The sequence below is a fragment of the Pristiophorus japonicus genome, chromosome 5 (assembly GCF_044704955.1).
Source record: "Pristiophorus japonicus isolate sPriJap1 chromosome 5, sPriJap1.hap1, whole genome shotgun sequence".
In the NCBI taxonomy this organism is placed as follows: Eukaryota; Metazoa; Chordata; class Chondrichthyes; family Pristiophoridae; genus Pristiophorus; species Pristiophorus japonicus.
Genome location: NC_091981.1, coordinates 118,683,121 through 118,710,909, shown reverse-complemented (window position 1 = coordinate 118,710,909; position 27,789 = coordinate 118,683,121). Strand labels below are relative to the sequence as shown.

At 45.3% G+C, this 27,789-nt stretch overlaps 1 protein-coding gene across 1 annotated transcript in view; it reads right to left on the bottom strand.

The window, feature by feature from the left end:
* Positions 1–27,789, bottom strand: part of thrb (thyroid hormone receptor beta) — a 325,662-nt gene that overhangs the window by 246,119 nt on the left and 51,754 nt on the right. The gene's annotated exons all lie outside the window — the stretch shown is intronic.

Sequence of the window (27,789 nt, the reverse complement as noted above, 5' to 3'; positions counted from 1 at the left end):
AGGTGTATTAGCCCTCAACGATCTCTTACAGCCTTCTAAATATTCAACCACAACATGTCCTCCAACAACTCTCATCAGTCGTCCAGGTATATGGGCTGTCCTTGCTTGGTTCCACCATTACCAGTCTGATCATAGCCAGAGCAGCTTTAGAAATAGCTTCCCTTTCCAAGCCCATAATGCCATTTTCAGAGTTCTCCAAGGATCCATCCTTGCTACCCTCTTCTCTTTCTCCCCTTTGGAGACATCAGCAGGCATGGGATCAGCTTCCACACGTACGCTGATGACACTCAGCTATATCTCTCTACGACTTACCTCAATCCCTCACTGCCTCGAACCTGCAGGACTGCTCATCTGACATTCAGCCTTGGATAGATCATAATTTCCTCTACTTAACACTGGGAAGCCCAGAGCCATCATCTTCAGCTCCCACCAAAAACTCTTGCAAATGGTTGTCCCCCTCTCCTAGGCCACTAGGAAATTAAACTGTTTGCAACCTCCGCGAACTGTTCCACTCTGAGCTGAGCTACTAACTCTATATATTGTTCATTACAAAGGCAGCCAACTACCACCTTTTTAAACATTAACCCCTCCCACACTTCAGCTTATCGAAAACTCTGTTACACACATCCTCTCCTGCACCTGTTTGCCCATCCTCCCCGTTTTCACCAACCTACATTGGATCCTGGCCCCCCAATGTCTAAAATTTAAAATGCATTTATTTAAATCCCTCCAAGTCGTCATTCCCTCACCCCATCTCCGTAATCTGCTTTAACCCTACACTCCCTCCTGAACACTCTTCCTCTGACTCTGGCCTCTTGTGAATCCCCCTTCCCTTTGCCTCACTATTGATGGTTGTACCTCAAGCCACCTAGTTCCCTCCACCATCTTTAATCCCTCCTTAAAAGCCGCTTCCTTGACCAAGTTCTTGATCACCCTCTTGCGTTAGCTGTGTCTGTTTTCCTCGTGCATCTGTGAAGTACCTTGGGTTGTTTGCTATGTTGAAGGCACTATAAAATCTAAGAATTTTTTGTCGTAGACTTTTGACAATCAGGAGCTTTAAATCTCTCAAAGAATGCTCACTAACTGCAAAGGGGAAAAAACACAAATTCTGTACAATGCACTACTATACTGACTGCACCATTCCAATTTAATAATCAAGACTTTACCATTTAGGTCAACTGCCAGGAAAAGTGCAAGAGTAGCCAAGATAGCCTGTCCTGATCTATCCTTTTATATAGAACCCCTATCCCTTCCTCCGCTGACTACACAGTTGACAATAGAAACTTACTACAAGGAAATTATGAGCATAAACAAAGTGCCTCATTACGCTATGCGTGACTACAAGAGAAATGCAGGGAACAACACCAACCCTTGTACATGGCCTTTTTTGACCTCACAAAGGCCTTTGACACTGTCAATCGTGAGGGATTATGGAGTGTCCTACTCCATTTTGACTGCACTCAAAAGTTTGCCACCATCCTCCGTCTGCTCCACGATGACATGCAAGCCGTGAGTAGACCCAGTCCACATCTGGACCGGGGTCAAGCAAGGCTGCGTCATCGCACCAATGTTCTTTTCGATCTTCCTTGCTGCAATGCTTCATCTCACACTTGGCAAGCTCCCCGCTAGAGTAGAGCTAAATTATAGAACAAATGGGAATTTGTTCAACCTCCGCTGCCTTCAGGCCAGATTCAAGGTTGTCCCATCCTGTCATTGAACTACAGTACGCAGACAATGCCTGCATCTGCGCACACTCGGAGACCGAACTCCAAGCCATCGTCAACAACTTCACCGAGGTGTATGAGAGCATGGGCCTTACACTGAACATCCGTAAGACAAAGGTCATCTACCAACCTGACCGCACCACACAGCACTGCCCCCCGGTTATCAAAATCCACGACGAGGCCTTGGACAACGTGGGCCTTTTTCCATACCTCGGGAGCCTACTGTCAAGCAAGAGCAGACATCGACGATGAGGTTCAACATCGCCTTCAGTGCACCAGTGCAGCCTTTGGTCGCCTGAGGAAGAGTGTTTGATGACCAGGACCTCAAACCCGGCACCAAGCTCGTGGTCTACAGGGCAGTAGTGATACCCGCCCTCCCATATAGCTCAGAGACATGGACTATATACAGCAGACACATCAAAATGCTGGAGAAGGACCAACAGCGCTGCCTCCGCAAGATCCTGCAAATCCATTGGTAGGATAGATGCACCTACATCAGTGTCCTCACTCGGGCCAACATCCCCAGCATCGAAGCATTGACCACGCTCGATCAACTCCACTGGGCGAGCCACATCGTCTGCATGCCCGACACGAGACTCCCCAAGCAAGCGTTCTATGCAGAGCTTCTACACGGCAAGCGAGCCCCAGGTAGGCAGAGGAAACTCAAGCACACCCTCAAAGCCTCCTTGATAAAGTGCAACATCCCCATAGACACCTGGGAATCCCTGGCCCACGATCACCCAAAGTGGAGGAAGAGCATCCAGGAGGGCACTGAGCACCTCGAGTCCCATCAGCGAGAAAAGCAGAAACTAAGTGTAGACAGCGGAAGGACCGTGAGTCAGCCCAGGATCCCCACCCACCTGTTTCTTCAACCACTGTCTGCCCCACCTGTGACAGAGACTGTAGGTCCCGCACTGAGAACTCACTTTTAGAATGGAAGCAAGTCATCTTTGACTCCGAGGGACTGCCGATGATGGTGCAGCTCCAATCAGTGGGCTATCAGAGTTTTTTTTCCCCAATAGTTGACTGTAGATACTTTTTGAACCATACCATTCGCTTCTGAATCTCAAAGAATATGACCAACACAAGCTTTGAAAATATAATTCCAGTAGGAAGAAAAAAGAAACAGAAAATCATGAATACAACCCCAAGTCAAAAAATCTACAGAATGGTCCATCAGTCCAACTCAATTTCAATTTATTCTCAAAGTTAGATCTCTTTTCTCATATGAAACTGAATGTGCATAAAAATTAGTTGGAAATTCTTACACGACTGTAATATGACTTCAGATTTCACTTCGATCAAGACATTTCTGGGAGTTCTAATCTGTCCTGCCTAGCTCTTTTTTCAATAATTAGAGGCTCTCGAGTAACAATACAAACATGGTCAGTGTTGCAAGTTCAGGATTCAATCAGCACTGGGATTCAATTAAAAATAATGGAGTAGGTTTAGAAGAGTTAATAAAAGTGAGAAACTTTGGGCGATGTAAATCAGAGGAAAAAGAAAAAAACAATGTCCAACATTCTAGATCATGATCTATGTATATTTATGTTCAATTCACTTCCTCCTCTCCCTCAGTAAAAAAAAAATAGAAATGAAGATTAATTTTCCCCTTTAAGTGATACATCAATTATTTGTGAATTGAGAAAATGTATCTTATAGCTTGTCGCTATTGATGGTGGATCTGATAAGATTCTACAAAAACAATTGAAAATGTAAGTCCCTTGCATGGACCTCCCTTTATATATGGCTAAGCTGACTACAGCTGCATGCTTCTGTACATTTAGAACTTGACCCTATAGTACAGCAACAGGCCCACAGTTGTGTTCATCATTTCAGCTGGCCTGGAGACAGGAGACAGGAGACACAAAAATTAAAACACCCAAATGAGGAACAAGGGTACATTAAATTTACTACAATCATTCTTTTATATTTTGCTGCAGTGAATCATCATTCACGCCAGTGAAAATAAAATTTTGTATGCATTAAATTTCACCATTTGCACAGCCATGTTATACGTGAATGATCGTTTATCTTCAACACATGTAAAACATTTACAGTTATCCACATGCTTGTAAGAACACTGGGCTAAAAATTTGAGTATGCTGGAAACCTGCTGGTAACGATGCCAGCGAAGGCTAATGGCTGCCTGCCGAGAACATGCAGGCAGGTATTTTGGTGCTGCTGGCTAATTATCAGCGCAGCGTTGATTTTGGGATGTAACGAGCTTTTTCCAGCTCTAAGCTCAGCAGGAGGCTGAAAGTCTTGTCTGTCTCCCTCTTGTAGTGAAGGGGAATGGGGAAGAAAGGAGCGAACGTAGGCCATGTACGGAACAGTAACCGTACTTGCTACAAAATATTACCTACCACCCAATGTTTGTTAAATTTAATAGTTCATGAAATGAATGCATCTGCATTCTCTGTAACAGTAATCTTTACCCAATGGTTACTCTTTAAAGTGCTTAAATGTGTAATCATTGCGACAGCTATTAGTGGGTCTTGTATACTCGACACAAAATAATTATATAAAGTAATTGGTTATGGAATTTTGAATAAATTAATTGTAGTCGTGAGTAAAAAGTGTGAAGGAGCTCCAATAAATCATTGACAACATTGGGATTTCTTTTACACTATGTAATTTTTTTCTGATCTAATGCTTTTCTTTGAAAATTTTACAAGGCAGACAGTCTAAACTCATCTGGGTTTCAAGACATTGGAAATCACTTGATGGGATCATTTAAAAAAAGAATTACCACATACAGTGGACTCATTTTGAAAATATACTTCAATGTTTCCCAATTTAAAATGGTGTGCATTAGCAAATACTTACAGATCTGTATTCAACACATCTGTATCCAATAGTTTCTTGATTTATTCCAGATTCCAAGCTATTCCTCTCCACCACCCTATTTACAAGTTCATTCCAAGTGTTAATCACTCTCTGCAGGAGGAACTTCATATTAACCCTAAAATTATCTTTTACTACTTGTCTCACTTTTACTAGTCTCACTTTTTGCCTTGATCTGTGTTACTACAGTTCCATTAAAAGTATTCTGGATTAACCTTTACAATATTGTTCATCTCACAGATGTCTCATTTCCAGGGCGAAAAGCCTAATCTCCTTCAGTTTCGAATCATAACCCAGACCTTTGCCAACAAGGATCAGCCACATGGCTCTTTTCTACCCTGCCTCCAGCACTCAAATATTATCCTGGTTTTCCAGCAACTAGATACAGTACTGAAGATGTGGGTCTGACGTGAGTACCATAAAATTTGATTGCTACTTCCACCAACTCATATTCTACTCTCAGATCTCTGCTCCCCTCCAAGTCTGGCCTCTTGTGCACCCCCGATTTTATTCGCTATACCATTGGCGGACGTGCCTTCAGCTGCTTAGACCCCAAGCTCTGGAATCCCTCCATAAAACACTCTGCCTCTCTATTGCTCACTCCTCCTTCAAATCACTCTTTAAAAGCTACTTCTGATCAAGCTTTTGGTCACCTTACCTCAAATCTTTATGCGGCTCAGTGTCAAATTCTGTCTGAAGGCGCTCCTAAGGCGCTATATAAATGCAAGTTATTGAGGTTATGTATTTAACCCCTTGTAACCTGCATCACACCTGTCCACCAGAGGACCCACCTGTTGGGAGTCCCAAGGGATCCCAGCATCCCTTGGGAGCACAGTATATAAGCAGGCCACCCACGAGGTACCTGCACTCTGGAACCTTAATAAAGGAGCTAAGGTCACACTTGCTCATTACACACAGTACTCAGTCTGACCATTTATTATGAGTGTAACAGTTGTTTTGGCTGTGTGGATCAACATTCTATTGGCTTTGATTGCTGCTCTGCATTGATTGGATATGTTAAACATTGCATTTACTAAAATTTTAGGTCATCCTCAATTCCATTCTCAGCTATTTCACCACTATTTCATGGAGTACATATCCCACCCATTTTTCGTTCTCTATCTGCAATACTTTATATTTGTCTGCATTAAATTTCATCTGCTATTGTTTGGCCCATTTGTGCATTTTGTTCAGCTCATTCTGCAATTTTTGAGCTGCCTCCTTCGATTCCAATGGCCCTCCTATTTTGGCTTGGGTTTAGTTTCTGAACTCAGGTCACTGATATTTAGAAACCAGTAGTGGCTCCAACACTATCTCAGTACTTTACTCTACCCACTCCATATGACTCCTTTAATCATTATCCATTGATTTCTACTCTTTAGCCAATTTCTTATCCATTCTCAAGTTTTGCCCTGAATCCCTATGGTTTTCAGCTGCGCGGAAAGAAATCAGGCGAGCCCCGTGTCTGATCATTGGAGCTGCTCCCTGTTAAACAGTGGTCCAAGTTTTTTCCTAGACACCTAAACACCCACTTCCTGATGCTTTTATTGTGATTAACTACCTCAGGGCAATAAATGCTGGCATTGCTAGCGACGCCCACATCCCAGGAATGAATAAAAAGTATACACAAGGATTAATCCAGAGACTTTCTTGCTGAATACACTTGTGTATTCACTCACTGAGCTACAGGGCTGCCCCGATAACATTTTAAAGCAAATTTGAGAAGGATAATTGAGATAGCAATATAAAGACTAAACAGGAATGGCCACATAAGGCATTCTCTTGAACTATGTTGTTACAATTCCGTGACAATAAAACAAAGAAAACATTCTCCTGTTGGGCTTCTAAACGGCTGATTATTCTGTACTGTGCATATAATCTTCTGGTCTCCTTGCATGACCTCCCTATGAAAGAAAACTCAAACTCAGGTGTTCACCGACATTTAATCTCCCTCTAATCCTCGAAATATCTGCACAATTTCAGGAAAAAAAACATTCATTGACTAATGCAGAAATTTTAGATTTAAATATCAGTACCGATATAGTCCTCTGCTGCTGCTACTCGCTGCTCCTTTCATCTTTTGTAAGAATGAATGATTGTGTTGGCGGTTTTAAATTACAATGCATATCAGTACACATTGCAACAAAATCATCAAATTGTACCAGGAGTCATTACATAAACTAATAATTCCAGACATAAACCATTATATGGATATTTAATAATTAAAAAAATGTATGAAGTTGTAAGTTACTGTGGGACTGATTGAAAACAAAGTGCAAGTCATATACTAAGGATGGGCAATAAATGCCAGCCTTGCCAATATGTAATTGGATATATCTGCACAATTACAGAAAATGGATTGTTGTAAACAACCAACTGGTTCACTAACGTCCTGTAGGGAAGGAAACCTGCTGTCCTTAACCAGTTTGGCCTAGTTCCCCAGAGAAGGTGATGTGCCTTCTTCTGTCACGGCTTGGTACAATTGAGTGGTTTACTACATTTCAGAAGACAGTCAGAAGTCAACCATGTTGCTGTGGGACTGGAGTCACATATAGGCCAAACTGGTTAAGGACAGCAGGTTTCCTTCCCTACAGGACGTTAGTGAACCAGTTGGGTGTTTACAACAATCCATTTTCTGTAATTGTGCAGATATTTGGGGGGTTAGAGGGAGATTAAAAGTCAGTGAACACCTGGGTTTGAGTTTTTTTTCATAGGGAAGTCATAATTTACTGATACCAACTTTGTAAAACTGATTTCAAATTCTCAAATTACTATGGTGGGATTTGAACGCACTGTTTCTGGATTACTAGTCCAATTTTCTAATATAGTAACATAATCATTACACAGAGGACATTCCCTAAACACATTACTCTTGGATCCGTGAATAAAAGATAGTTTCTACAAACAGATCAAGTCTCCTGTGAACCAAAAACCAATGCTCTCGTCAATGGCACGAGAGATAGCATGTTCAGGATTAACAATTAATTGCATCAACCACTGCAGATCATGTGGTATACCCACAATTCTGGAGAACTGCTCTAAGAGTACTAAACTCGGAATTTGGTAAGTGAGGGAATTCGCTGCATTGAGAGAGGTGGTGCTGTTCTGGTACTTTAAAAAAAACAAGGAGCGGTCAGAGAGATGGAGCTCGAGACAGCGAGACCCGAGAGGGGAGGTCTAGAGCCATTAATTAAATTTAATAGTTTAAACAAGATCCGAACTAGATTCTAAGAGAGGGAAGAGATTTTTTAAATCATGAATGGGCAGCTGAGACCTGTTGCTTGCAATTCCTGCGCCATGTAGGAACTTCAGGACACTTCATGTGTCTTGGGGGACCACGTGTGTAGGAAGTGTTTCCAGCTGCTTGAACTTGAGTTCAGGGTTTCCGAGCTCGAGGGGCAGCTGAAGTCACTGCGGAGCATGGGAGGTGGGTTAGTTCCTGGACTGTACTTTCCAGGAGGTGGCCACCCCACTGGTAGAGTGTGTTCAGGATAGTAATTGGGTGGCCATCTGGAAGAGTAGGAAGACGCAGGAAATGCAGGAGTCTTCAGGATGTGTGTCACTCTCAAACCGGTACTCAGCATTGGAGACTGCTGGGAGTGACGACACCTTGAAGGAATGCAATCCAGACGATAGCACCAATGGGCATGGGACAGGGAGGAACAGCAAAGCGTAGAAATGCAGTCGTTACAAGAGATTCCATAGTTAGAGGGACAGACAGCATTTCTGTAACTGCCATCATGTGTCCCGCATAGTGTTTTGCCTCCCTGGTGCCAGGGTAAAGGTCATAAGGACATAAGAACATAAGAATTAGGAACAGGAGTAGGCCATCTAGCCCCTCGAGCCTGCTCCGCCATTCAACAAGATCATGGCTGATCTGGCCGTGGACTCAGCTCCACTTAGCCGCCCGCTTCCCATAACCCTTTATTAATAACCCTTGGTTAAAAATCTATCTATCTGTGATTTGAATACATTCAATGAGCTAGCCTCAACTGCTTCCTTGGGCAGAGAATTCCACAGATTCACAACCCTCTGGGAGAAGAAATTCCTTCTCATCACGGAGAGGGTGCAGAATATTCTGCAGGGGGTAGGGAGTGAGCCAGAAGTTGTGGTACACGTCGGTATCAACAACAAGGAGAGGCCAGGTATTGAGGTCCTACGGTCAGACTTTTAGGAGCTAGGGAGGAAGTTAAAAAGTAGGAACGCGAAGGTCGTAATCTCTGGATTACTCCCAGTGCCATGCGCCAGTGAGAGTAGAAATAGGAAGATAGGGAGGACCAATGTGTGGCTAGAGGGAGGGCTTCAAATTCTTGGGACATTGGGGCCAGTTATAGAATCATAGAAATTTACAGCACGGAAGCAGACCATTTCGACCCACCGTGTCCACGCCGGCCGACCAAGAGCTATGCAGCCTAATCCCACTTTCCAGCTCTTGGTCCGTAGCCCTGTAGATTACGGCACTTAAATGCACATCAAAGTTTTTTAAAAAATGTGGTGAGGCTTTCTGCCTCTACCACCCTTTCAGGCAGTGAATTCCAGATCCCCACCACCCTCTGAGTAAAGAAATTTCCCCTCGTATCTCCTCGATACCTTCCCCTAATTACTTTAAATCTAGGCTCCCTGGTTGTTGACCCCTCTGCCAAGGGAAACAGGTCCTTCCTACCCACTCTATCCAGGCCCCTCATAATTTTATACACCTCAATCAGGTATCCCCTCAGCCTCCTCTGTTCCAGCATCTCCAATCTTTCCTCAGCCAAAAGTCTCCAGTCCAGGTAACATTCTTGTAAATCTCCTCTGCACCCTTTGCAGTGCAATCACATCTTTTCTGTAATGTGGTGACCAGGACAGACCAGACCAGTATTCCAGCTGCAGCCTAACTAGTGTTTTATACAGTTTAAACATAACCTCCTTGCTCTTGTTTTGCATGCCTCTACTAATAAAGGCAAGGATTCGATATGTCTTCTTAAACACCTTATCTACCTGCTTCCTTCAGGGATCTGTGGACCTACACTCCAAGGTCTCTTTGTTCCACTACACTTTTCAGTGTCGTACCATTTAATGTGTATTGTCTTGCATTGTAAGACCTCCCCAAATACAGTACCTCACAATTATCCGGATTGAATTCCATTTGTCACTGTTCTACCCACCTGACCAGTACATTGATATCTTCCTGCAATCCGCAGTTTTCTTCTTCATTATCAACCACGCAGCTTATTTTAGTGTCATCTGCAAATCATACTCCCAACATTCAAGTTCAAGTCATTGATAAAAACCACAAAAAGCAAGGGACCCAGCACTGAGCCCTGCGGAACCCCATTGGATACAGCCTTCCAGTCACAAAAACACCCATCAATTATTATCCTTTGCTTGCTGCCTCTGAGCCAATTTTGGATTCAACTTTGCCCTGGATCCCATGGGCTTTTACTTTCGTGACCAGTCTGCCACGTGGGACCTTATCAAAAGCTTTGCTAAAATCCATACACACTACATCATACGCACTGCCCTCATCAAACTTCTGGTTACCTCCTCAAAAAATGCAATCAGGTTAGTCAGACACGACCTTCCCTTAACAAATCCATGCTGACTGTTCTTGATTAATCAGTGTCTTTCTAAATGAAGATTTATCCTGTCCCTCAGAATTTTTTCAAATAATTTTCCCACCGCCGAGGTTAGGCTGACTGGCCTGTAATTACTCGGTCTATCACTTTCTCCCTTTTTAAACAAAGGTACAACATTAGCAGTCCTCCGGCACCACACCTGTAGCCAGAGAGGACTGGAAAATGATGGTCAGAGCCTCTGCTATTTCCTCTTTTGCTTCTTTTAACAGCCTGGGATACACTTCATCCGGGCCTGAGGATTTATCTACTTTCAAAGTTCTGGGACAGGAGGCACCTATTCAAAAGGGACGGGTTGCACCTCAACAGGATTGGGACCAATGTCCTTATGGGAGACTCACTAGTGTGGTTGGGCGGGGGGGGGGGGGTTTAAACTACATTGGCAGGAGGTTAGGCATCAGCATATAGAAATAGAAAAGAGGAATAGGGTGTGCAAAGGAGTGAGAGTGTTGGATGGTACTAGAGAAAGAAATAGTTCCTTATTAGATAAGAGCAGACCAAGAAGGACTATGAAGAATACAAAGACAGGTTTGGAATGCATTTATGTAAAAGCACAAAATATGGTGAATAAGGTTGGGGAGCCACAAGCACAATTAGCTGAGTGAGAAAATGATGCAGTGACAATAACGGAAACGTGGCTTTAAAATGGTGAGGACTGGGCACTTAATATTCACGGATACAAAGTGCTCAGAAAAGATAGGGAAGGAAAAAAAGGGAGGTGTGGTGGTAGTACTGATTAAGGAAGACATTGTCATGTTGGAAAGAGAGGATGTCCTTGTGGGGGCAAGGACAGAATTTATTTGGTTAGAGTTGAGAAGCAAAAAGGATATGATCAGGCTGTTGGGGATATTCTATGTGCCTCCAATTAATGAGAAATAGAAGGCCAAATCTGCAGGGACATACAGATTTGCAAGAACGATAGAGTGGTGATATTGGGGGACTTTAATTACATAGAAACATAGAAAATAGGTGCAGGAGTAGGCCATTCAGCCCTTCGAGCCTGCACCACCATTTAATACGATCATGGCTGATCATTCTCTCAGCACCCCTTTCATGCTTTCTCTCCATACCCCTTAATCCCCTTAGCCGTAACTCCCTCTTGAATATATCCAATTAACTGGCATCAACAACTCTCTGCGACAGGGAATTCGACAGGTTAACAACTTCTGAGTGAAGAAGTTTCTCCTCATCTCAGTTCTACATGGCCTATCCCTTATCCTAAGTCTGTGTCCCCTGGTTCTGGACTTCCCCAACATCAGGAACATTCTACCCGCATCTAACCTGTCCCGTCCCGTCAGAATCCTATATGTTTCTATGAGATCCTCTCTCATCCTTCTAAACCCCAGTGAATAAAGGCCCAGTTGATCCAGTCTCTCCTCATATGTCAGTACAGCCATCCCACTCTGATGAACCTTTGCTGCACTCCCTCAGCAAGAACGTCCTTCCTCAGATTAGGAGACCAAAACTGATCACAATATTCCAGGTGAGGCCTCACCAAGGCCCTGTGCAACTGCAGCAAGACCTCCCTGCTCCTATACTCATATCGCCGAGCTGTGAAGACCAACATACCATTTGCCTTCTTCACCACCTGCTGTATCTGCATGCCAACTTTCAATGACTGATGAACCATGACACCCAGGTCTCGTTGCACCTCCCCTTTTCCCCTAATCTGCCGCCATTCAGATAATATTCTGTCTTTGCATTTTTGCCCCCAAAGTGGATAATCTCACATTTATCCACATTATACTGCATCTGCTCACTCACCTAACCTGTCCAAGTCACCCTGCAGCCTCTTAGCATGCCCTTCACAGCTCACACCGCCACCCAGTTTAGTGTTATCTGCAAACTTGGAGATATTACACTCAACTCCTTCATCTAAATCATTGATGTATATTGTAAAGAGCTGGGGTCCCAGCACTGAGCCCTGCAGCACTCCACTAGTCACTGCCTGCCATTCTGAAAAAGGACCTGTTTATCCCGACGCTCTGTTTCCTGTCTGCCAACCAGTTCTCTATCCACGTCAGTAATTACCCCAAATATCATGTGCTTTAATTTTGCACACCAATCTTTTATGTGGGACCTTGTCAAAGGCCTTTTGAAAGTCCAAATACACCACATCCACTGGTTCTCCCTTGTCCACTCTGCTAGTTACATCCTCAAAAATATTCCAGAAGATTTGTAAAGCATGATTTTCCCTTCATAAATCCATGCTGACTTGAACCAATCCTATCACTGCTTTCCAAATGTGCTGTTATTTCATCCTTAATAATTGATTCCAACATTTTCCCCACTACTGAGGTCAGGCTAACCGGTCTATAATTACCCGCTTTCTCTCTCCCTGTCTTTTTAAAAAGTAGTGTTACATTAGCTACCCTCCAGTCCATAGGAACTGATCCAGAGTCTATAGACTGTTGGAAAATGAAGGTTATTTGTGTCTTCCTTCGTGAAGACAGAACCAAAGTATTTGTTCAATTGGTCTACCATTTCTTTATTCCCCATTATAAATTCACCTGAATCCGACTGCAAAGGACCTACGTTTGTCTTCACTCATCTTTTTCTCTTCACATATCTACAGAAGCTTTTGCAGTCAGTTTTTATGTTCCCGGCAAGCTTCTTTTCGTACTCTATTTTCCCCTACTTAATTAAACCCCTTGTCCTCCTTTGCTGAATTCTAAATTTCTCCCAGTCCTCAGGTTTGCTGCTTTTTCTGGTCACTTTATATGCCTCTTCCTTGGATTTAAGATTAGCCTTAATTTCCCTTGTTAGCCACGGTTGAGCCACCTTCCCCGTTTTATTTTTACTCCAGACAGGGATGTACAATTGCTGAAGTTCATCCATGTGATCTTTAAATGTTTGCCATTGCCTATTCACGGTCAACCCTTTAAGTATCATTTGCCAGTCTATTCTAGCCAATTCACGCCTCAAATCATCGAAGTTACCTTTCCTTAAGTTCAGGATCCTAGTTTCTGAATTAACTGTGTCACTCTCCATCTTAATAAAGAATTCTACAATGTTATGGTCATTTCCCCAAGGGGCCTCGCACAACAAGATTGCTAATTAGTCCTTTCTCATTACACATCACCCAGTCTAGGATGGCCAGCTCCCTAGTTGTTTTCTCGACATATTAGTCTAGAAAACCATCCCTAATACAGTCCAGGAAATCCTCCTCCATCGCATTGCTACCAGTTTGGTTAGCCCAATCAATATGTAGATTAAAGTCACCCATGATAACCGCTGTACCTTTATTGCATGCATCCCTAATTTCTTGTTTGATGCTGTCCCCAACCTTACTACTACTGTTTGGTGGTCTGTACACAACTCCCACTAGCGTTTTCTGCCCTTTGGTATTCCGTAGCTCCACCCATACCGAATCCACATCATCCAAGCTAAGGTCCTCACTTACTATTGCATTAATTTCCTCTTTAACCAGCAATGCCACCCCGCCTCCTTTTCCTTTCTGTCTATCCTTCCTTCATGTTGAATACCCTTGGATGTAGAGTTTCCAGCTTTGGTCACCGTGGAGCCATGTCTCCGTGATGCCAATTACATCATACCCGTTAACTGCTATCTGCACAGTTAATTCGTCCACCTTATTCCGAATACTCCTCGCACTGAGGCACAGAGCCTTGAGGCTTGTCTTTCTAACACACTTTGCCCCTTTAGAATATTGCTGTAATGTGACCCTTTTTGCTTTTTGCCTTAGGTTTCTCTGCCCTCCACTTTTACTTTTCTTCTTTCTATCTTTTGCTTCTGTCCCCACTCTACTTCCCTCTGTCTCCCTGCATAGGTTCCCATCCCCCTGCCATATTAGTTTAACTCCTCCCCAACAGCACTAGCAAACACTCCCCCCTAGGACATTGGTTCCGGTCCTGCCCAGGTGCAGACCGTCTGGTTTGTACTGGTCCCACCTCCCCGAGAACCGGTTCCAATGTCCCAGGAATTTGAATCCCTCCCTTCTGCACCACTCCTCAAGCCACATATTCATCTGAGCTATCCTGCGATTCCTACTCTGACTAGCACGTGGCACTGGTAGCAATCCTGAGATTACTACTTTTGAAGTCCTACTTTTTAATTTAGCTCCTAGCTCCCTAAATTCGTCTTGTAGGACCTCATCCCGTTTTTTACCTATATTGTTGGTACCTATATGCACCACGACAACTGGCTGTTCACCCTCCCTTTTCAGAATGCCCTGCACCCGCTCCGTGACATCCTTGACCCTTGAACCAGGGAGGCAACATACCATCCTGGAGTCTCGGTTGCGGCCGCAGAAACATCTATCTATTCCTCTTACAATTGAATCCCCTATCACTATAGCTCTTCCACTCTTTTTCCTGCCCTCCTGTGCAGCAGAGCCACCCACGGTGCCATGAACTTGGCTGTTGCTGCCCTCCTCTGTTGAGTCATCCCCCCCAACAATATCCAAAGCGGTGTATCTGTTTTTCAGGGGGATGACCGCAGGGGACCCCTGCACTACCTTCCTTGCACTGCTCTTCCTGTTGGTCACCCATTACCTATCTGGCTGTGTACCCTTTACCTGCGCTAAGACCAACTCACTAAACATGCTATTCACGTCATTCTCAGCATCGTGGATGCTCCAGAATAAATCCACCCGCAGCTCCAGTGCCGCAATGTGGTCTGTCAGGAGTTGCAGGCGGATGCACTTCCCGCACACGTCGTCGTCAGGGGCACCGGAAGCGTCCCTGACTTCCCACATAGTACAGGAGCAGCATAACACGTGTACGAGCTCTCCTGCCATGACTTAACCCCTAGATAAACTTAATTTGGCACCAACAATGCTAACTGTTACTTACTGATAAAGAAAAGAAAAAGAAAATCTACTTACCAATCACCAGCCAATCACTTACCCCCTTGGCTGTGACGTCACCTTTCGATTTCTTACTACTTCTTTTTTGCCTCCCTGCTGCAGCTGCACCGGTTGGCCTTTTGTAGGCTCTCGCCTCCCGAACCCCCTCCTCTCGACACTCCCTGGACTGCTCAGTGTGGGCCTTTTGTAGGCCGCTAGCCTCCCGAACCCCCTCCTCTCGACACTCCCTGGACTGCTCACTGTGGGCCTTTTGTAGGCTCTCGCCTCCTGAACCCCCTCCTCTCGACACTCCCTGGACTGCTCACTGTGGGCCTTTTGTAGGCCGCTAGCCTCCCAAACTCCCGCCTCTCGACACTCCCTGGACTGCTCGCTGACGGGCCTTTTGTAGGCCGCTTGCCTCCCGAACTCCCGCCTCTCGACACTCCTGAGACTGCTCACTGCGGGCCTTTTGTAGGCCGCTCGCCTCCCGAACTCCCGCCTCAACACTCCCTGGACTGTTCGCTGACGGGCCTTTTGTAGGCCGCTCGCCTCCCGAACTTCCGCCTCTCGACACTCCCTGGACTGCTCGCTGACGGGCCTTTTGTAGGCCGCTCGCCTCCCGAACTTCCGCCTCTCGACACTCCCTGGACTGCTCGCTGACAGGCCTTTTGTAGGCCTCACCTCCCGAACCCCCTCCTCTCGACACTCCCTGGACTGCTCGCTGACGGGCCTTTTGTAGGCCGCTCGCCTCCCGAACTCCCGCCTCTCGACACTCCCTGGACTGCTCGCTGATGGGCCTTTTGTAGGCCGCTCGCCTCCCGAACTCCCGCCTCTCGACACTCCCTGGACTGCTCACTGCGGGCCTTTTGTAGGCCGCTCGCCTCCCGAACTCCCGCCTCTCCCCGGACTGCTCGCTGACGGGCCTTTTGTAGGCAGTTCGCCTCTCGAACACCCGCCTCTCGACAATATCGATTGAGATAATGTTACAGTAAAGGGAAAGGAGTGGGAGGAATTCCTGAAATGTGACTAGAAAGGAGGCATTGCTGGATCTGGTGCTGGGGAAAGAGGTAGGCCAATTGGACCAAGTGGTTGTGGGAGATCACTTGAGAAAGATTGATCATTGTATCATAAGGTTTAGGATTAGCAATGGAGAAGAGCAAGTAACAATCTAAAGTGGAACTTCTAAAGTGGAAGAGGGCTAACTTCAATGGAATGAGGGGATCCAGCCAGGGTAAAAGGGAACCAAAGATTGACATGAAATACTGTAACGGAACAATGGGTGATCTTTAAGGAGAAGATGTTTCAGGTACAGGCTAGGTACATTCCAACAAGAGGGAAACGTAAGGGAACCAAAGCCAGGGCTCCTTGAATGACAAGGGTAATAGAGAATATGATGAAACAAAAAAAAAGGGTGTATGATGCATGTCAGGTGAATTCTTCCAAGTAAGAACCAAGCCAAATACAATAGGGTGGAAATTCGATGGCACCTCTGTTGCGGTGTTAATCCAGGCGGGGCGGTACATTTTGCACCGGGAAATGCTTTGCGTCTCCAGCCGGGAAATTCACCAGCTGGGCCCAGAGTGTGGAGCGGAGCGCAAAGGGAGGCGTTCCACATCTCTTTTAGGACACTAGGCCAGCCGAGCAATTGAAAATCCTGAGGTAAACAGCCGGCCTCGGAGTGCCCCAAGAGAAGCTTCCCTGGAAAAAAAAACTCACCAAAAACATTCCCAATACATTACTCACGCCACATCAACATATCACAAAAATAAATAAAAAACTACACTTACCTCAGGTCGACATTACTGCACTCACTGTGGCTGGTACCACTCGGACCGGCAGCTTTCACAGGGCGCACTATGGGTCCAGAAAGTTTCAAATTTCGAGTCGGTGTCGCAACCAGGGACATTGCACACCGGCTCGCCTCTCCCGGGCGATACTGATCCGCGCCCCGGCAAAGCCGGCACTGAATATCCCAGCAGGGCGCTGAAAGCTGGCCGCCCATCTGGAAATGCTTTCCGCCGCCATTACCGCCCCTCTGGGGCAAAAACAGAGGCAGCCCAATAAGCTGAGAGAGAAAGTGAAGAGGAAAATAAGATTGGCAAAGAGAGAATAGGAGAATAGAATGGCAGTTAACATTAAAGGGAACCCCTAAATCTTCTACCGGCATGTAAATAATAAGTGGGTAGTAAGAGGCGGGGCGGGGACTATTTGGGACAAAGGGCCCAAATTTCCCTAACCTCTCTTTCTGGCACCCTCACTCGAGCTGTGCCACTTTTGCCCGCCTCCAAGCGCGCTGAGAAAAGACCTCCGTACTTTAGCCGCTCCCCAGCCTCTCCTCCGTCGTGGCGCACCGTGGCCCAATGGAGTGGGGGCAGAGCCAGGTCAAGGCGCTGAAAACAGTGCCGAGACTTCTGCACATGCGCGCTAGAGTCTGCGCGCATGTGCAGTAGCTCCTGGCAGGCCGTTTCTGCAAACTCGCGCTGCAGGCTGCGTGGGAGGGGCCGAAGCAGGCCGTCCCTAGCCCTGGCCAAATGGACTCCCTCATCGGCGGCCCGCTGCGTTCCCTAAGGTAGGAGTTCTATTTTTTATTTGTTATTTACTGATTGATTTTTGTGCTTTAGGGGCAGGGTTCCTTCTATTTTATTTTTTAATTAATTGCTTATTACTTTGTGCTTTGTTTGGTGCTTGGTGGTGCTTTAAATGTTTAAATGTAGTTACTTGCACCGATTCCTTAACAGTAAGCAAGGTCTTTCTGTGTGGACAAAAGTGGACACATACGCTGCCCTAAGTTAGTTTAGTACAACTTTTTTCTGGTCAAATTGGCATAATTGGTATAAGTGGCTGGGAACGCCCCCTTTTGAAAAAAAAAACTGACCTACCAAAAAACCTAACTAACTCACTTACACTGGCGCAAATTAAATGACCATATTTGCAACTAAAAAGATACACCAGAAAAATCAAGTTACACGAAAAGAAAAGTGCAACTCATGGGGAAATTTGGGCCAAAAGGTGGCATATATGCTTAGAGCCACAGGGCAAGGCTCGAATATTTAATGAGTACTATTTCAAAATTTGCCGATGATGCCAAACTTAGTGTGGCAAACAGTGAGGATGATACTAATTGACTGCAATAGGACATAGATAGGCTAGCAGAATTGGCAGACAAGTGGCAGATGGAATTTAATAGAGAATTGTGAGGTGATGCATTTTGACAGAAGGGATAGGGAGAGGCAATATAGACTTAATGGCACCATCCTAAAGAGTGTGCAGGGACAGAGGGACCTGGGGGTTCATGTGCATAGATCTTTGAAGGTGGCAGGACACATTGCGAGAGTAGTTAGCAAAGCATATGGGATCTTGGCTTAATAGAGGTAAATAGAGGTATTGAGTACAAAAGCAGGGAAGTTATGCTGAACCTTTATAAAGCTCTGGTTAGGCCACAACTAGAGTCCAGTTCTGGTCACCACACTTTAGGAAGGATGTGAAGAGAGGGTGCAGAGGAGATTTACCAGAATGGTTCCAGGGATGAGGGATTTTAGCTACAAGGTTGGAGAAGCTTGGGGCTGTTCTCCTTGGAGCAAAGTAGGTTGAGGTGAGATTTGCTAGGTGTACACGATTATGACAGGTTTGATAAGGTAAACAGAGAAAGACTGCTCTCATTAAAGCTGATGGTATGAGGACTAGGGGACACCGATTTAAGGTTTTGGGCAAGAGATACAAGGGGGATGTGAGGAAGAACTTTTTAATGCAGCGATTGGTAATGACCTGGAACTTGCTGCCTATGAGGGTGGTGGGAGCGGAGACAATCAATGATTCAAGAGGAACTTGGATAGGCATTTGAGGGAAATAAACTTGCAGGGCTACGGGGATGGAGCAGGGGAATGGGACTGACTGGATTGCCCTAGAGAAAGCTGACATGGACTCGATGGGCCAAATGGCCTCTTTTTATGCTGTAATGACTCTATGATTCATTGTAATGTAAAATATACCATGCAGTAAGGTCAATAAGAACATAAGAATTAGGAGCAGGAGTAGGCCATACGGCCCCTCGAGCCTGCTTCGCCATTTAATACGATGATGGCTGATTCAATCATGGACTCAGGTCCACTTCCCTACCTGCTCCCCATAACCCCTTATTCCCTTATCGGTTAAGAAACTGTCTATCTCTGTCTTAAATTTATTCAATGTCCCAGCTTCCACAGCTCTATGAGGCAGCGAATTCCACAATTTATAACCCTTAGAGAAGTTGTTCCTCATCCCAGTTTTAAATGGGCAGCCCCTTATTTTAAGATTATGCCCCCTAGTTCTAGTCTCCCCCATCTGTGGAAACATCCTCTCTGCATCCACCTTGTCAAACTCCCTCATAATCTTATACGTTTCGATAAGATCACCTCTCATTCTTCTGAACTCCAATGAGTATAGCCCCAACCTACTCAACCTATCTTCATAAGTCAACCTCCTCATTTCCAGAATCAACCGAGTGAACCTTCTCTGAACAGCCTCCAAAGCAATTATATCCTTTCTTAAATATGAAAACCAAAACTGTATGCAGTATTCTAGGTGTGGCCTCACCAATACCCTGCGTAACTATAGCAAGATGTCCCTGCTTTTATATTCCTTCCCCTTTGCAATAAAGGCCAAGTTTCCATTGGCCTTGCTGATCACTTGCTGTACCTGCATACTGACCTTTTGTGTTTCATGCACCAGGACCCCCAGGTCCCGCTGTACTGCAACACTTTGCAATATTTTTCCATTTAAATAATAACTTGCTCTTCGATTTCTTTTAAATGAAGGTTAAAGAAGAAGATTTGTTTACAGGTTGAGTAAAATGTAGAAGCAGTGAGGTACAGAATTATACTGAAAATAAAATACTTAAAAATGGAAGTAGAATCAGTCCACAAGAGACTAAAATACACTTTTTAGAATAAATGTTCTTAATCTTCACACTGTGATGTTCATTTCCTGTACACTCAGGCAGGAATTTTCCCCTAAAAGAAATGGGTGGGTTTGGAGCGTGAGGGCAGTTAAATTGTTAAAAATGGGATTCCCGACCTGATCCCAGTGCTAACCCGCCCACTTCCGGTTTAGCTGGAGGTGGGATGAGGGCGGGGTGAGCAGCCAGCCAACCCGCTGCCAGGGAGAGTTACTGTTATATATGTAGACTATAGATATACTCTGTGTAGTCACTGTATAGTTGCATAAGATGGAGACTTGTTACCTGATATACTATCAATAAGGTTTACACTGTGTATATACTATGCTGGAGACCAGGGCTACCTACCACTGTGGCAGAGGCTGTCCATCAGAGGGCACTGCGGTGGAAGACCTGAGGGTCACCTGCATTGGTGTGCAGGGCCCAGTACAAAAGGCTGCCACCATGCTTGTGCCTCACTTTGGAGTTACGAATAAAGGACCAAGGTCACTACAGTTTGAGTACAACACATTGTAATGCACTTATGAATGCCTCATGGAGTCAGACATAACAACTGGCGTCGAGAATACGGACTTTCACACGATTATGGCTACCTTTGGCACACTAAAAGACTTCGCAGAGGGTGATGATTGGGATGCCTTCACGGAAAGGCTCAAGCAATATTTCGTGGCAAACGACCTGGCAGGAGAGACGGACATATTGGCGGAGAAGCGCAAGGCTATACTGCTGACCAGTTGTGGGCCAGAGGTCTACTGCCTCGTCAGGGACTTGCTGGCAGCCATGAAGGCCAAGGATAAGATATACAATGAGCTGACTGAACTAATTCGCGACCAACTAAAACCAAAACAGAGCATCCTCACGGCCAGGCACAGATTCTACACCCACCGCAGACCTGAGGGCCAGGAAATTGTAAAATATACCGTCGACCTCAGGAAACTTGCGGCACCGACAGATTTCGGCACGCACCTCAATGAAGCATTGCGAGACATCTTCGTTTTGGGAATTAGCCACGAGGGCCTCCTTCACAAGCTATTATCTGCTGACACCACAGTCAACCTGCAGAAGGCTATTAGCATCAGTCAGTTGTTCATGACCTCGACCTGCAGCACCAAGCAAATTATTCATCCTGTGGACTCAAACCCGGCAAGTACTGTACACAGAATGGTGCCTTTCACAGGCAAGACTGTAGAACATGGCTCTGCCCAGGGCAGAGAGCACAGACCTCAGGTTTCCAGAACTCAGAGTCTGCCAAGGGGTGCTAATCGAGTAGCACCATGCTGGAGTTGCAGAGGAAACCATAGGGCCCACCAGTGTCGGTTTGCTGAGTACGTATGCAAAGCTTGTAACACGAAGGGCCACCTCCAGCGTATGTGTAAAAGAAATACGACTCACCGTCTAGCAGAGGAGTCGGTAGATGACTTTGAATCCAGTGGGGAGTATGATGATTTGGCCAGAGAGGCAGCTCAGCCCCAAGAAGAAGTGTATGGAGTGTATACCTGCACCACCGATTGTCCTCCAGTGAAGATGGAAGTAGAGATAAATGGTGTTACAGTCTTCATGGAAGTGGACACGGGAGCAAGCCAGTCAGTGATGAGCCAGGATACCTTTGAGGCGCTATGGAACGAAATACGACCTGAGCTGGTTCCAGTATAGGAAAAGTTGCGTACCTACACCAAGGAGCTGATCCCAGTCCTTGGTAGTGCGGTTGTAAGTGTAATTCATAATGGCGTGGTGCACAAGTTACCTCTGTGGATTGTTGCAGGTGATGGTCAAATGCTACTCGGAAGAAGGTAGATGGGGAAGATCCAGTGGAAATGGGAAGACCTTTTCACTCCAGCAATCGATGTCCCCTGTGCTCAAAGGCAGAGCAAAACCTCACCATCGCTTGGGCCAGGCACCAGAGAACAGACCAGCACAGCTTGGGCCAGGCTCAGTACTTACTATGACTGAACCATGAATGCAATCTACCCAATCCTGGCGCATGACCGCAAAACGTAACAAATGTAAGTCACTGAAGCAAGGTGTCACGATACAAACTGTAACTTACTTTCTTTGTACTTGCACCGTGTCTGATCCTGTATGTTAATGCAACGGGCCTGCTGCATGATTTCACTGTTTGGGGGGGGGGGGGGGGGAATGGATGTATGTAGCCATGGACACATACATGGATCACACTCAGAACCCACTGGAACCTCCACTGCATCATCGAACCATCCAAACTGGTAACCACTACCCAACGTTGTGGCAAAAGGACTTGGGGGTTAACAGGGAGAAAGCCAAACCAAAGCACAGTCAAGGTGCAAGGGCTATTGGCACTTAAATCTAGGGAGAGCTAAGCCAGAGCACATAGTGCAAAGGTAATCAGCACAAAGGACTTGGGGGAGTGATGTTATATATGCAGACTATAGATATACTCTGTGTAGTCACTGTATAGTTGCATAAGATGGAGATTTGTTACCTGATGTACTATCAATAAGGTTTACACTGTGTATATACCATGCTGGCACCACTAGAGAGTGCAACTGGTGGAGATTGGGGTTTCCTGCCCCTGTGGCAGAGGCTGTCCACCAGAGGGCACTGCAGTGGAAGACCTGAGGGTCACCTGCATTGGTGTGCAGGGCCCAGTATAAAAGACTGCCCATCATGCTTGTGCCTCACTCTGGAGTTACGAATAAAGGACCAAGATCACTACAGTTTGAATACAACACAGTGCCTCGTGGCATCATTCATAAATGCACTACAGACATAACGGTTACCTTAACTTAAGAATTGTAATGAGGCTGGAAGCCTCTCTTCTTCCCTCCATTTTGAATTTAACTGCGTGGAGACAGGTTTCACACAATTCGTGAAACCAGACAGTTAAATCGAGGCGAGTACTGCTGCATCCAGGAGGTAAGTGGCTTTAAACTTATCTCCTGCATCCAGGGTCCCTGTCCAACCCGCCCCCCATGATAGGAGACGCCCCGCCCCTCCATCCCACCGATTGCCTCGCCAGACTTCTGATCCCCACCACGAGTCCTCCCCCTCCCGTCTCACCCCACCAATGATGCCGAGGTCGGCCACAATCCTCGCTCTTCAATGTGTAATTTGATCCAGTCATGGTCACAGGCAGGATGCTCCAGTGAAGCTGCTCCAATGCAGCCATGATAGTGGCATCTACCTGTTAATGTGGTGGGTTACCTAGAAAAGCAAGATAACTCTCACACGGCCATGTACAGCCAGCCCTCCCAATCATCAGTTGAGTGATATAACATAAAATGCTGGAAATGCTCAGCAAGTCAGGCAGTATCTGTGGAAAGAGAAGCAGAGTTAACTTTTCTAGTTGATTGCCTTTCATCAGAACATAAAACGCTAACTCTGCTTCTCTTTCTGCAAGTGCCGCCTGATTTGCGGAGAGAAATCTACAGCAGTGACTATTTTCCTTATTTTTAGCTGCAAGGTTGGTTTGGTGAGATGTATTTTATTCAGTGAGAACAGGTGAGGATGACATCGTTGCAAGTGACGTCACTAGCAGGGGCATGGATTTTTAACATGCGCTGAGAATTACATCATTGAGTGGCCCGGTTCATGTGCAGGATGGCACCACGGGTCAACCGAAAAACAGTTACTAATCACTCCATTAAACTAAACATTGAGAGTGCGCTGCGGTAACTGATGGGGCATTGTGTGTCGGTCATAGATTGTTAACCAGATTGGGTACAAAGTGACTAGTGACAGTGTCATGACTTCCGGATTTCGCCCAATCCAATTATGTCACGTGCCACATATGCACCGGGCTCTCTGAGAAATCAACTCACTGCCGTGGCCCATAGCCAAGGGCATGATCCTGGTCTGGGGGGAGGAGAAGGAGAACGTGGTGAGGGTATAATGGGAGTGGGGATGGGGTTGGAAGAATATGATTTCTATCCAACAGGAGGGAGAGAATGTGATCTATCTTCCCATTATACCCTCACTCGCTCTCATTTCCCCCCCCTTTAGACCTGAATCATATTCTTCCCCCATCCCTGCTGTTCTCTCCTTGCTCTTCCCTCCCATCCACTCGAGTTCCTGACCTTCTCTCTCCATCCCCACCCCGAGCTTTGAACTTTTCTTTCCGTCCCCGCCCCCCTCCCCACCCCACCCGCCCGCCCCGAGCTCCTGAACATTTACACCTCCAAGCTTCTCTCCCCACCTATCTCATGACCTTGTCCCGAAACACAAACAAGCCGAAACATCGGCCAGGCATCTTGAAGCCCTGGCCCCGCGGCTGCAGAGCTTGTGTCTGGTCCCCACGCCCAGATTCCCACCCCGAGGCTGGGGTCTACTGCTCAGGCCTGTGCCCCCTAGCTTGCCCCACAGATCGCCAGTGATGCGAGGACAAGGGCTCTCCGGTGTGCATGTGCAGACGCAATGTCGGGTGGGCATGCATGGCTCTGGTGGGGGCGGGACGGTGTTTAGGCTCTGCCCCATGATTGTACAAATAATCACTCCGTATAAATGTAAGTTCTTTCCTTCTTTGTCAGTAAGTGGTGCCCACATTTACAGGATTAGTGTTATTTCTGCCACCTGCCCATGAAACATGTTATTTATTTTAATGAAGAAAAAAATTTATATCTAACTGTTCACACCTGTTTACTACTAATGATTTTATCTGGAAAAAGTCAAATTGTTGAATAGTGTACAAAAATATAAGTAAAATCTTAAGAACAAACAAGATTTAGAAGCTGTGATACAGGGACCACAGGTTTTGATGAAAGGATGAGCATAATTGGTTGACTATTCCCTCAGTTGTGCTGATCATGGTGAACTGTGAAAAACAAGCCTTTTACTCCTTCAGCACCCAATTTCTTCCAGCTTAGTATCCAATTGTACGTTAACTCCCTAATCTTTGACTCTACCAACTTACCCAACATATCACTTTAAATATTTATCATGCTGAATAAAATATTTTTCCATTTTAAATATCCTTAGTTTGAATTTAGTTCTTCTGGTCATACTACCCCAACTTATTTATAAGTAATATTCTGGGCTACCGTTTCTATACAATTTAACACATTATCTACTTCAGTTGGGTCCTTCCTAAACTCTCTAAACTGTAGAGTAGGAACATCTCATCTTTCCTCATTGCTCTTCCCTTTCACACTTTCGATCATTTTGTTGTTCTGCACCTTCCAATACTTGTACATCTTTTTTGTTGCATGTTGACCAGAATTAAACATTTAAGTGTGGTCTAGCCAAAAATTGTAAACCCATAGCAAAACTCTATTTTGGTGTTCTGGCTGTATATCTCTCTGTGCTATTTTAATTGGTTCACCACACTGTCCAGACATTGAAAGTTTAAAAAAAAATAGTTCTGGGATGTGGGTGTCACTGGCTGGGCCAGCATTTATTGCCCATCCCTAATTGCCCTCAAGAAAGTGGTGGCGAGCTGTGTTCTTGAACCCCTGCAGTCTGTGTGGTGAAGGTACTCCCACAGTACTGTTATCGGGAGGGAGTTCCAGGAGTTTGATCCAGCGATGGAACGGCGATATATTTCCAAGTCTGGAGGGGAACTTGCAGGTGGGGGTGTTCCCATGCGCCTGCTGCCCTTGTCCTTCTAAGTGGTAGAGGTCGCAGGTTTTGGAGGTGCTGCTGAAGAAGTCATGGCAAGTTGTTGCAGTGCATCTTGTAGATAGTACACGCTACAGCTATGGTGTGTCGGGTGAAGGGAGTGAATGTTTAAGGTGGTGGATGGGTTGCCGATCAAGCATCCTGGAGTATTGTTGGAGCTACATTCATTCAGGCAAGTGGAGAGTATTCCATCACACTCCTAACTTGTGCCTTGTAGATGGTGGAAAGGCTTTGGGGAGTCAGGAGGCGAGACATACACCGCAGAATACCCAGCCTCTGACCTGCTCTTGTAATCACAGTATTTATGTGGCTGGTCCAGTTAAGTTTCTGGCCAATGGTGAACCCCAGGATGTTGACAGTGGGGGATTCAGCGATGGTAATGCCGTTGAATGTCCAGGGGCGGTGTTTAGACTCTCTTGTTGGAGATAAGCGATTGCCTGGCACTTGTATGGTGCGAATGATACTTGCCACTTATCAGCCCAAGCCTGAATGTTGTTCAGGTCCTGCTGCATGGGGGCATGGACTGCTTCATTATCTGGAGTTGCAAATGGAACACTACAATCATCAGCAAACATCCCCACTTCTGATCAAATATAGCACTTAAAAAAAAAAATCAACCCTCTGTTATTTTGGGACAAAATTAATTGGCACTTGGAAAAATATGGATTAATAAATGAAAGCCAGCAAGGATTTGTTAAAGGCAAATTATGTTTGACTAACTTGATTTGGGCTCTTTGATAAAGTAACAGAAGGTTGATGAGGGTAGTGTGATTGATGTGTATATAGACTTTCAAAAGGAGTTTAATAAAGTACCACAGACCCTTGATAGCAAAATTGAAGCCCATGTGATTAATTTTGCAGTGACAGTGTAGATACAACATTGGCTAAGGGACAGAAAGCAGAGAGTAGTTGCCTTTCAGACTGTAGGGAAGAATACAATGTTGGGACCATTGCACTTTTTGATATATATTAATGGTGTGGACTTGAGCCCTCGCTCTCTCATGGAACTGGACAGCCTTCGGGTGGGATTGGAGGCAAGTTGCTGCTTTGTGTTTTTCAATTCTTTTAGTGTGTCTGGGCATCTGCTGCGCCGATTTCCTTAACTCCCGGGAAAGATTTTCTGCAGAGGCCACATACGCTGGCCTAAGCACAACTGGAGTAACTCTCAGCTGGCCAAACATCCCTAAAAGGCCAGAATTGGCGTAAGTGGCTGGTTACGCCCCCTTTGGCTGAAAAAAACACTGACCTAAAAAAATCGTAACTGAGTTACGCTGGTGCAAATTGATTTGAAAAACCACAGTTTCCCCACTTAGACCAAAAAGAACAGCCTGCTCAAAAAAAACGGTGCAAATCACTGGGGAAAATTGAGCCCATAGACTGGTGAAATGGGCAGACACTTGGCAGATGAAATTCAACACAGAGGTATGAAATGATCTAAATGATACAATTTTAAAGGGGGCGCAGGAACAGAGAGACCTGGAGGTGTACGTACCCAAATCTTTGAAGGTGAGAAGGCTGTTAAAAAGGCACACGGAATCCTTGGCTTTATAAATAGAGGCAGAGAGTACAAACGCAAGGAATTTGTATGAAATCTTTATAAAACATTGGTTCGGCCCCAGCTGCAGTCTTCTGTCCAATTCTGGGTACCATACTTTAGGAAGGAGGTTAAGGCCTTAGAAAGAGCAGAGGAGATTTCCCCTTGATTACAGCTTTATGAAGTACCTGGGATGTTTTTGTAAAAAGAGCCCTATAAATACAAGTTGGTATTAACTGTAAATCTCCAAACTTTAGTGACAGTTAAAACAAATGAACTTTTCCCCAATCTACAAATTTAACAATTATTTTTACCGACTTCAATTATTACTTTATTTGCTGCAAGTATTATCTTCCTGAATTCATGTTACTCACTCAATCTATACATTGAATACAATTTATAATACAATGAGCTTCTCCAGCTCAAATTATTAATTTATAACTTTAGATTTGTTGCTTTAAACATCTATGAGGAACACCAAGAGAAATCAACTAGTAATGTACTAATCAAATAATAATAGCATACATTTGTACTTTACTTGACCACTTTTAGCAGCTATCAGGATGCATTCACTGCAGTAATGTTTTTCGCTATAGGAATGATGCAATTCAGTGGCTTCAGTTATTATTTATATTTTGTTACACTAGCTCAACTCATTGCAGAGCTCAGCTGGTAGCACCCTCGTCTGAGTCAGAAGGTTGTGGGTTCAAGTCCCACTCCAGGAAATTGAGCACATAAATCAA